Source organism: Ursus americanus, chromosome 1 (assembly GCF_024610735.1).
Source record: "Ursus americanus isolate L20-20 chromosome 1, mUrsAme1.1.p, whole genome shotgun sequence".
NCBI lineage: Eukaryota > Metazoa > Chordata > Mammalia > Carnivora > Ursidae > Ursus > Ursus americanus.
This window is the reverse complement of record NC_142127.1, coordinates 57420500-57432150: the sequence shown is the minus strand read 5'-3', so window position 1 is coordinate 57432150 and position 11651 is coordinate 57420500.

Genomic DNA, 11651 nt, shown 5'->3' with positions numbered 1-11651 from the left:
TCTGATTAAAAGAAATGTGGGCCTTTTCTATTTTATTCCATCTCTTTCAGTGCTACTGTATAATTTAATTTGTATATATTAGCTTTTCTTCTTTTCTCCTTGGCATCAAATTTGGTATGAAATACCCAAAACCAATATATTAAATGAGCTGTTTTTCATTACCCACAACTTCCGTTTTCTTTTATTTTCAAAATCCACCCCCCCCATTAATAGTTTCCCTTTTTCTTTCCTTTACTTTATAAGTTCTATACTCATAATCTCTATCACATATTAAGGCAAAAATGAAGAATTTATGTAGCATAGAAGGCTTAAAGGATATTTCTGCCCTTATTCTAATTTATTTGAAAATGAATGGCAGTTGGGCATTTGGCTATATCAGTTATTCTTTACTCTAATAAATTTCAAAATTGTAGATTAAGATGGAGTCACTTTGCCACTAGCTACTTGGCTAAGTTCCAAGTCTTGACATACCTTGCCCTTTAGGAAACTGGGTCCCTGTTCTACATCCTTGCTGCTCCTGTAGAATTCATTTTCCTGGATCTCGATGCTACAGCCTCAGCCGGTTTAGGGATATATTGTAAGAAAAGGCCTATGATATTATTAGTGTCGAGGTGGAGATGTGTTGTTGATGATGTCATTTACTATATCAAAGAGAGTCCACTTTATGATGATGCATGGGAGACAGTCTTGGCACCAGATGTCAGCACCAAAAATAACCACATCTCCTGAGCATTTGGACCCCATGTATTATTAACCAATCATATTTTTCCCTTCAGCTAAATTTGTAGCCTTTCTCTGGCAAGTAAACTGAGCCATATGCATTCTAACCTCACTTTGAACTTCAAATTATTTTTCCTACACTCATTTTCTATTTATCTCAGTTTCTGTGACTATTTTATGCAATGGTGCAGCTATTTATAAGAGGGCATTGTAGTCATGTGTGGAAAGCAGAGGGGGTATAAACAGTCCAATAAAATCACATTGCCTATTACTTGCATATAACTCTACAGATACACTTTGAAGTAGGTATCTATCTCGACTTGAGGAAAAGAAATAGCTTCAGGATAGAAAATGATGGCTATTGAGGAATCACCAAGTTTATGTTTGTACTTTAAATTGTGTTAATTTTTCACAGTAATTTTCCTAAAGACAAGGTATTAGTATGTTTAAAATAAAAACATGAAATTACTTACATATTTAAGTATGTAAAATAAGGCAAGCCCCCAACACTTGCATATTCAAATATTATTGTTAAATAGAAAGTTATAATTTATGGGTAATACTAAAATAATCTCAATGAAATACAATTTATGATTTTCAATATTTAAGACATAGCCACCTCTTAGACTTTTGTTATTCAATTGTTATAAATTGTTCAAGAAGGCTTATTTGCAATTATTATTTAGAATTCTTTTACAATTTTGTATTTGTGAAGTTTAAAATATGTTTATATGAGCCATTTATTCTCACACTATTCAATATCATGTTCTTACTTTCCAATTAGTACAGCAAACTATGGACATTTTGAAATTCTTCCAGATATCCCTGTAGCCCTTTGCATTTTTTTCAGGGCGTGGAATAGTGACAGCTGGGTGTATAATGTTAGAGACCTTTAGCTCCTAAATGCTTGAGAATTTAGCAGCACCACAGCTAAAGTGCCCTTTAATGGAATGGCTAGAAATAGAAATAAAATATATCTTTTAGGTTTCTAAAAGGAAAACTGTAAAAGGCGTACAGGGTTTGCATGTGCCAAGGGAGCTGGCCACTTTCGTGAGTTATAGTTAATAGGATTCATCAATGTCAGCAAATATGTCCAAGCCATTTGCAATTTGGAAACCATCACCCTTCAATTAACAACTCATTCACCACACACTCATTTTGATCGTGAGAAACTTGCTCTATTTATATAAACTACAGCTTTTAAAAAAAATGTTAGTTTCACAGAGCCGTAAGTGGGGGGCTCACAGTTAAGAACTGCTTTTTTAAAATGGTCATAATTGTGACAATGGCAAAACGGTTAGCATTTTGTAACTTGAAGTCCTTTCTTGTATTATTTCTTTCATTCTTCTGAATATAATTATTTCAAATTTACATATGAGGAAACTGATAAGGAACTCACCCAGGGTTAACTAGCCTGTAAGTAGAGCAGCAGGGACTTGAAGAGAAGCCCTCTACTTCCAGTCCCACGCTGTTGCCAGGATTCTGCTCTAGATCTCAGTCATAGGTCATCTGTAATATCCAGTTTTGCTTTGGAGCGTCATCAACTGCTGTTAAATAAAGTTGAATTGAATATCACTGTGGAATTTTGATAACCCTTAGAATTACAGTGATTAATATAAAGCTTACTAATTTCTAATTTTTAAATTTGGGTCAAATCCACTTTATAGAACACATCTGTCATTCTATGATCCTGGGCAATATGAAAGATCCCTGCTGCTATTTACCTTGGTTTACACAGTTTAGACTTGCCCCTTCTAGAAGAAGTTTATTATCTAAACAGATTAATTCCTGAATTTAGAGCACGTTTCTCTTGCATCTTATTCACGGCCACAAAACATAAAGAGATTATTTGAGAGACTCACTGACGTTCAAAAGATAAAATATTGATTTCTTGTTTTAATACGGCACATCGAAAAACACCTATCTTATTTTTAAACTGCCTGGATCTGAATACTGCTTCATTAGGGTTTAGGCAGTTCAAGGGCTCAGTAACTAGCCTTAACATCAACACCCTATTAGAAAAATATAAATCTTTGGGTTTACTTTTCTTTTACAGGGCTCAAAACAGTGTCAAATTTCAGACCCTGAACTAATGTAACACTCCTTGGTGTAATACGGTGTTCCTCAGTCCGGACCGCACTGCAGAACCGTCTGGGTAGTTATGATTACACTAACCCAAGAGTCTGAATCACTGGAGACGGGGCTGGACACTGAACTTTTAAAAACCTTCCACTTAGTTCTGGGCACCTGGGTGGCTCAGTCAGTTAAGCGTCCAACTCTTGATCTCTGCTCAGGTCTCAGTCTCAGGGTCGTGAGTTCAAGCCCCGCATTGGGCTCCATGCTGGGTGTGGAACCTACTTAAAAACAAACAAACAAACAAAAAACTTTGCACATAGTTCTAATCTGTAGTCCAGCGTTAAAAAACATGAATATACTTGGGATTCATATTGGAAAGGGATGATTGTTTCCCCCCAAAATCTCTCTGTACACAGCCTTTCTTCTTACTTGGTAGCCAACCTTCCTTTGTGTTGCACTTCGCTTTCAAATGCCCTTGGCAAGTCCACGGCTCTTCTGACTAGAGGCCTTGGTCGCTCCCCAGAAATGCCTCCAAAATGAAATTAAAACGAAACAGACTTTATTTTGAAATAATTATAGACTCACAGGAAGTTACAAGGGAAATACACAGAGAACCTGCTACCCTTCGCTCAGTTTTCCCCCAATGGGTCCATCTTACATAATTATAATACAATATCATCAATGAGAGGAATTGGATATTGACACAATGTATGTGTATAATTCTGTATTCTCTCATGTATAGGCTCCTGTAACTATCAGTGCCATCAAGACAGAGAACTATTCCATTACCACAAAGATCTCCTTCCAGCTAACCCTTTATAGCCACACCCAATTCCCTCCCCCACATCACCCCTAACCTCTGGCAACCAAGAATCTGTTTCCCATCTCTATAATTTTGTCATTTCAAGAATGTTATATAAATGCACTCACAGTGTATATGTCCTTTTTGAAATTTTTTTTTTCACTTAGCATAATGTCCTTGAGATCTCTCCAAGTTGTGTGTATCAATAGTTCATTTCTTTTTATTACTGAGCTGTATTACATTTTGGTTGTTTCCAGTTTGGGGCTATTACAATAAAGCTGCTACAATATTTCATTTCTCTGAGATAAATGCCCGGGAGTGCAATTGCTGGATTATGTGGTAAGTGTATGTTTAATTGTTTACAGGAACTGTCCAACTGTTTTCCAGAGTGGCTGTACCGTCTATATTCCTACCAGCAATGTGTAACTGATCAAATATCTTTGTATACTTGCTAGCACTGAGTATTGTCACTATTTCTATATTTTGTCATGCTGAGAGATTTATAGGGATATCTCATCACGGCTTTCATTTGCATTTGCCTAATAGCTAGTGATGCTGAACATTTTTTCACATCTTTACTTGCCATCCATATATTCTCAGTGAAATGTCTCTACGTTTTTTGCCCATTCCCTAATTGGATTATTTGTTTTTACTGCTCAGTTTTACAAGTTCTAGATGAGTGCTTTGTCAGATTTGCTTGCAAATATTTTCTCTTACTCTGTAGCTTGTCTTTTCGTCCTCTTAACAGGATTTTGCAATTTTTTAAAAAATTTCAATGAGATCAATTTATTGTTTTTTCACTTTTATGGATTCTATTTTTGGTGTCCTGTCTACGAACTCTTCACTAAGCCTCAGGTCCCCCCAGTTTTCTAAAAGTCTTGTGCTTTATATTTTACATTTAAATCTATGATTTGGGTTAATTTTAGAAAAAGATTTGAGGTGTAGATAGAGGTTTATATTGTTTTGCCTGTGGATCCTCGGCTGCTCTAGCAGCATTTCTTGACAAGCCTATTCTTTTTCCACTGAACTGCTTCTGCACTTTGGTCAAAAATCACTTCCCCACTAGGCCTCCGTTGATACCACACCGGCTACAACAGGGAGGGACAACTTACTGGGTCCACATTGCCTCCACTGGCACTGTTGGGGCCATCTTGTCACCACGGAGCACTGGCGGTGAAAGTCCTGACTCTCCACTAGGCCCTCTCTGACACCACCTCAGTGGGAAGTGAGAGGGGTGCCTATTCCCTCTGGGTGGGGGTGGGAGTCCAAGCCTCCCCTCACCCCCGCCCCCTAGTCTCACACTGATGCAATGGAAGGGGTCCTCATTACCACCTGGGAGAGATGAAAGTCTTAGCTTCCCACTCTGCCTTCTTGGGGACCACACTGGTGGTGGGGAGAGAGTTGTAGCGCTCCCTACAACTGGGCAAGGGTGAAAGTCTAAGCTCTCTCCTGGACTTTTGTCTGTGGGGAGGAGGACGGCCGTGTTTTCTGTGCATGTGGCTGCAGTAGAATGACTATTGGCTAAATGCTGTCATGCTAGGCTGTCCCTTTCCTGGTCCATTGGCAAGGGAGAGTAGACTGTTCTTCCGGCTTTGTTTTTTGGCTCTGTGTCATTAGCATTTGGGGGGTTCTTCAGGACCCAGTCTGGGATGTATGAGGGGTAAAGAAAGTCCACATAATTCACCATGTAGTTCCTTGGGTTCTAAGTTCCCTAGGTAGCCTGCCTTCTCCTCCCTACCTTTCATAACGTCCAGGAATTTTAGTTGTGACTAGTGGGAAGAATAGGGAAAAGCACCCCCATTATCCTCCCGGAAGCAGAATTCAGCATGAATTTTGGATAGGACACCTGGCTTACCATTTACGTGAGACTAACGTCCAAATTTGCGAAAAATCTACCTACGGTTTTTGAAAACTATGGTCATGTACAGAACGTGCATTTTACTTACATATGTGATCATGATAATAGTTAATAGACTTACATATGTGATCATGATAATAGTTAATAGTTCTTCGGCGCTTAACTATGTTCTATGTCACTTAAAACTCACAATAATACTAGGTCACACAGCATACTACAGTCCTTTTACTAATGAATAAACTAAGCTTAAAGAGGTTAAATAATATTGCTTTTGTTATCTTGATCTTCCTAATTCCAGAACTTGTGCTTTTTAACTAGAATGCAATATTGTTTTAGAATATTGTCTTAGAATATTGCAGTGTCTTAGAATAATGCAGTGAAAAAAGAATTGTGGTAGGAGCCAAGGGATGCTGTTTTCACACAAATTACACAAAATTCATTTTCTGAATCTGGGCAAAAGCTTTCAACTTTCTGACTCTCAGTTTTCTCAACTGTAGAATGATGGGTCAACCTTGATTTTTAAAACCCTTTCTTGAGTCATAAATTTATGAATGTTTGAACATACAAAGAGAGACAACTTGGAATTTCGAGGTAGGAGGGACATTCTGAAGCCCAGGGGCTCCTGTCTGCAATAGTGCAGTGGTGCTGGAGGTGCCAAGTGAGAATGAATGGAGTAGACCGGTCCGGAACGTTCATCGTCTATCTTTGCTATTTATCACCAGACACACACTTACAAACACCTGTTTCTGAATACATAGGTTACGCGAGTCACGCAAAGATCTCATGAGCCTTGAGTCGGGTTCAAATGACAGGATGCGAAAGCCATTGTCATGTAGTGTTCATGTAGGCGGTGCATGGGGATACATGTGCTGGGGATCTGCTCCTCCAAATATTTAGCAGGATTATTGTATATTTGGATGCCTCACTAAATGGTGAACGTCAACGCTTAATGTCCTGATTAAAGCTCACCAATCACATCTCTTATGACTGTTCCATGATTTTCTGCCAATCATTTTCATTTTCTCTGCTTTGCATTTCAGCCTATTTGTAATATTTTATGTTCCAAACTTGCTCAAATTTTCTGAAAGAAGGAACATATTGCCATGCGAAAAGATAATGGATCTGTACATCTGCTGAGTGCTCTTGTTCTCACAGAGAAACTTCATATGTACAAGAAAAAATAATTCAGCATAAGTTCTATTTTTTTTCTGCAGCTCTTCTCAGCTGTTATCTTTCTTTAAAACTGTATTATATAAATGTCTAGCAATGAACAAAGTGATTTTTAACAGATGTTTAATGTAACTTCATAAACCTTTGCAAAACATCTAAAAATCTCCTGGATGGGTGGTAGGTGCTGGAGGGGGTACTAATGGAATAGCATAAATGGGCTTTTCTAGGAAGAGAGCTACATGTATATTGTCTGTGCATGTATAAAATTTCTAAGAGTTTTTTATGGACACCGTGTATGCCATCATTTCACGAGCTGTTTTTCTTATAATATTAATTGTACTGGATAGTGGATTAAATAAATTTTTTCTCTGCCACAAGAATTCTGCTTTCATATACCCCTCTACATTATTAATCTTCAAGATTACTTAATGTGTAGCATTTCCTCAAATTGTTCATCTTCTAAACTCTTTCTCCTTCATAGTAAATAAACATTGGTAAACTAATATTCTATGAACTGGATTTTGGGTAATGGTGCTGCAAATAAATAATTCAATATCCATCTTCAAAGGACAAATTACTGTAGAGTGGGGTTATTCAAGAAGATTCATAGGGAAAATGAAATTATCCAGGACCTGATGGAATTTCAGGTTGTTCTAGATTTATATACACTCCATTTATATATACCCTTTACATATGAAAAAGGAAAAGCTGGTGGTTATGCGAGAACTCATTCTTTTCCCTTTTATTCTTCCCTTCTCCTCTGCTAACTGGTCCCAGTGCTAATATCCACAAGTCTCTGTCCCAACTCAAGGAAAGCAATTGTCAAAGGAATTAATCAAAAAAAGAAAGAAAGCAATTTGTACAAAAATATTTATAACAGCACTATTTTAAGCAGTGAAAAAAATAGGGAACAATTTAAGGCCATAAATTTGGAGTCAGTTAAGAAATCCACTACGGAATTACCATAAGGGCATTACAAAAGACAAATATGTGGACGGATTTGTTACAAGGTATTGTATGTTAATATCAATAGAAAAATCTAAATCCAAAATCACATATGCATGCTAATTATAACTATGATAATTCAGATCTAAATCGAGAGTGCTCAAAGAGATAGCTTACAAATAGACTTGTATATTTATTCATTTTTTTGCCTCAGTTTTTCTGTTGTTCAAATAATAATTATGAACAGAAAAATGTCATCCAGTTTGCCTCTCTCGGGTCAGGTTTTCCAGAGGCAAACGTGGAGATGGGTTTTAGAGTGCAAGGTGTGAAAGGACAGGGAGGAAGCAGGCCTGGGCAGAGGGAGGAATTGAACTGATACAGGCTAACGAATCTTTGACCAACCCAGCAGGAGCTATGAAGGGACTACTGCCGTTCACAGTCCTGCTGCCTTGGACAAAATGCTGGGGACTTTCAACTCCTGCCTTGCTCATTCAGTGGAAGTGGGCTTTCTCGAGAAAGGGTGTGAGCTCAGGAGGGGTGGCTCCTTACAGCAGAGGTGAACCCTGGAGTCCCTGCTCTGGGCAGCTCTGGGTATTTTCTCGAGGGGGATCCGGCAGAGCGTCTCTGGATCCATCCCACATCCCCATTACCAAATTCCGCAGAACTGCACTCAGATAACCTGAGAGAGAGGCCATTTCCGAAAGATTATTTTCCCTACTCTTTGGAGACTTTCCTCAGTGGCACACTAGATAATTATTCCCTTTGCAGTGGTTTTGGCTCAGGTTGTCAAGATGTTGTTTAGTGTTCCAGACTAGAGTTATTCCAGATGAGGCCAAACACCAAATGCCAGGCAAAGACATGAAACTGGTACTTAACCTTAATGGTCAGGAAACGTTCGGCACTGTTGAAATGATAACATTCACATTCACATTTTTGACACTTTCCAGGAGGATAACTGTGATTAGTTTAGATGGGGCAGGGATGATTCCCCGCTCATTTTTTTGCATCATTTCTCCTGGGCAACTACGTCCTTCACAGAACTCAGAGAACTTCCTTTATTCTGATTCTTGGTTACTGGCTTATGCGAAAATCCACAGTAAGAAAAATGTCAAAATTTTAAAGAAGGACAGGATTAGTAACAGTGGACAAGAGGTTAAAGAGAAAAAAAAATCAGTAACACTGATCTTATTTTTATTTAACATTTTGGTATTATGGGGGCACCTGAGTGGCTCAGTCGGTTAAGCATCTGACTTCAGCTCAGGTCATGATCTCAGGGTCCTGGTGGGGCTCCCTGCTCAGTGGGGAGTCTGTTTCTCCCTCTCCCTCTGCCCCACCCTCTGCTCTTCCAAGCTCTCTCTCTCAAATAAATAAATACAATCTTTAAAAAGCATTTGGTATTATGTTCATCATGGGGTTTTTCCATTAGTTCTGATTTTTAAAATACAGTACATCAGAATAATATTTCTCTTGATTACAGAGTTTTTGGAACCCTTTAAATTTTGTACCTGAGGTGAGTGTTTCCCTCACCTCACCCTAGTCCCAACTCTGGTAACTTAAAAAAAAAAAAAAAAAAAAAACTCTTTGTCCAAAGTTTCTCCTTGTTGTTATATGAACCTGTTTGTCTATTACCGGAACCAGAATCCACAATACTCAGAGGTAGTAGTTTTGTATCATAAACGATGAAGGCTTTCAAACGGCCTGTATAGTTTCTCTTACACACAGAACAGAAAGACCTCAGTTTATAAAATACCAGACACTCTTTTTGTAGTTACGAGGGCTCGTCACATTTAGACCGTTCTCGCCCATCAGACTGACGGCAGAGCTGCGTGCTCTTCATCTTGTCCTCCTTCTATTATCTAGTCCCCTCCCCCAAATGTTTGTTCCAGATGTGGAAAACAACAAGCAGCACTAGGCAGCATGAAATGCATCAACTAATGTGCATTTGACGTATTTCCTTCCGATTTCAATGTTTGTCATTTTGTTGAAGAGTATGATCTTGACCATGTAAATAATGCTACCAAACACTGTAATCATAAGTCTTCATGATCTAATCACACTGAAGAGTATACCCTATAACTTAAACAAGATCCTAAATAGGTCCAGCTCTTATGTATAGACTATCTTGACATCTTGGACTGAATAGTAAGGGATTTGAATTATGTTATGAAATCTGACATAGAAAGAAGGGAACAAACATATAACTACAAAGAGGTATAGTTATTCACTACTTTTTCAAGCTGTATGATTTTTTTTCAGTGGAAAACTGATATGTAACAAAAGCATGTAATAGAAAGGTACACCATAGTCTGGGAATGCTTTTCCTCTTCTTCAATTGTGTCTTGAATATAACTGGGCCATCTTGAGGCTTTCCTCTTTTCTCCTGTCATATCCAAAAGAAACACATATGCCACCTCAACTAAAATAGAAAAATATCTTGAAAAGCAAAGGAAAACTTTATTAAATGTTACTGAGGGCACTATGGGCAGTATTAAATAGGCATCACAGAGGAAAACATATTAAATTTTTCTTCATATCTTTCCCCTACATCCCTACCTTTACTGTAATTTCCCTCACCTCCCCTTGAAGCCCTCCTCCTCTCCTGGGCTGGACTCCTCCTTGGTCTGCTACATCTATCTCTACTTCTCTCCTGCCCCACCTTTTTGTCCTCTTTCTCAACACCTACCTGGCCTTTATTTGCTTCCTGCTTTGCTCGCCAGGCTTCATTCTGTTGCAGAGCAGAATCACTCTAATCGCCTAGCCTCTTTAACTCTATATCTATACCTATCACTCCAGTATCACCAGACCTCACAAGCAACACAACAAACAAGTGTTAGTCACGCAACTTGGTCTTTCTTACATAGTCAGGAGAAGAGAGACAGTGAACATCTGGCTTTTGAAGTTTCTTTCTTTCTTTTATTTTTTTAATTTTATTTATTTATATCACAGAGAGAGAGAATGAGCACGAGTGGGCAGAGGGGGAGGGAGAAGCAACTCCCCACTTAGCATGGAGCCTGACACAGGGCTCAATCCGAGGACTCCAGGATCATGACCTGAGCCGAAGGTAGATGCTTAACGGACTGAGCCACCCAGGTGCTCCACTTTTAAAGTTTCTTATCTCTTCTATCATATCATTTGTTTCTGGAGATTATTATCTATGTCACATACTTTGGGTCAGTTACAAGTACCTTGAGTTTATTGAGATCTGTAGAGGTGATTGGGCATTTATACTTTATATATGTTTATACTCAAACATGAATATACAACATTTTCTGCCAAATTCATTATATATTCTTTGATACATAGACTTAAAAGAGACCTCGAGTTTTTAGCATCCTTTTCATAAGCACTAGAAGTAGTTAAATCTGACACCCAAGAAGCTAGTGTGACATGTGTTAATTTCTTTGTCATGAGATTTTTACATGACTAATTATCATGTCAAGCTTCTGCCTTCCACAAATAAGGGCTTCAAATATTTGTAAACAGTCCTTTGGGGCCACAGTCAGGTAAGCTGTCGTAAGACTGAATATATGATACTTATCAAGCTCTTCTGTCAGAATAGAACTGATGGCCAGTGAAACAGGTTTAAAACCATTTCTAGGGGCGCCTGGGTGGCTCAGTCATTAAGCATGTGCCTTCGGCTCAGGGTGTGATCCCAGAGTCTTGGGATCAAGCCCTGCATCGGGATCCGTGCTCTGCTGGGAGCCTGCTTCTTCCTCTCCCATTCCCCCTGCTTGTGTTCCCTCTCTCATTGGCTGTCTCTCTCTCTGTCAAATAAATAAATAAAATCTTTAAAAAAAAACAACAACAACAAAAATACATTTCTACCCAACCGCCACCTCCCCCCCATCACAAAACCGGAAGAAGGGGGAATAATGTTCCCGTTTATTGCGTGAGAACTTTAGGAGAAACCAATACTAAGAGGCTTTGAATTGGTTTTTGCTATTATTTTTGTCAAGGTACAACCAGGGGATAGGAATCACAACAGTAATTTAAACAGGAAAACATAAATAGAAAGAATTATCAACAGATTTAAGACAGTTAACTCTTAAAACAGGTGAAAGGAAAATCTAAGGCATTTGA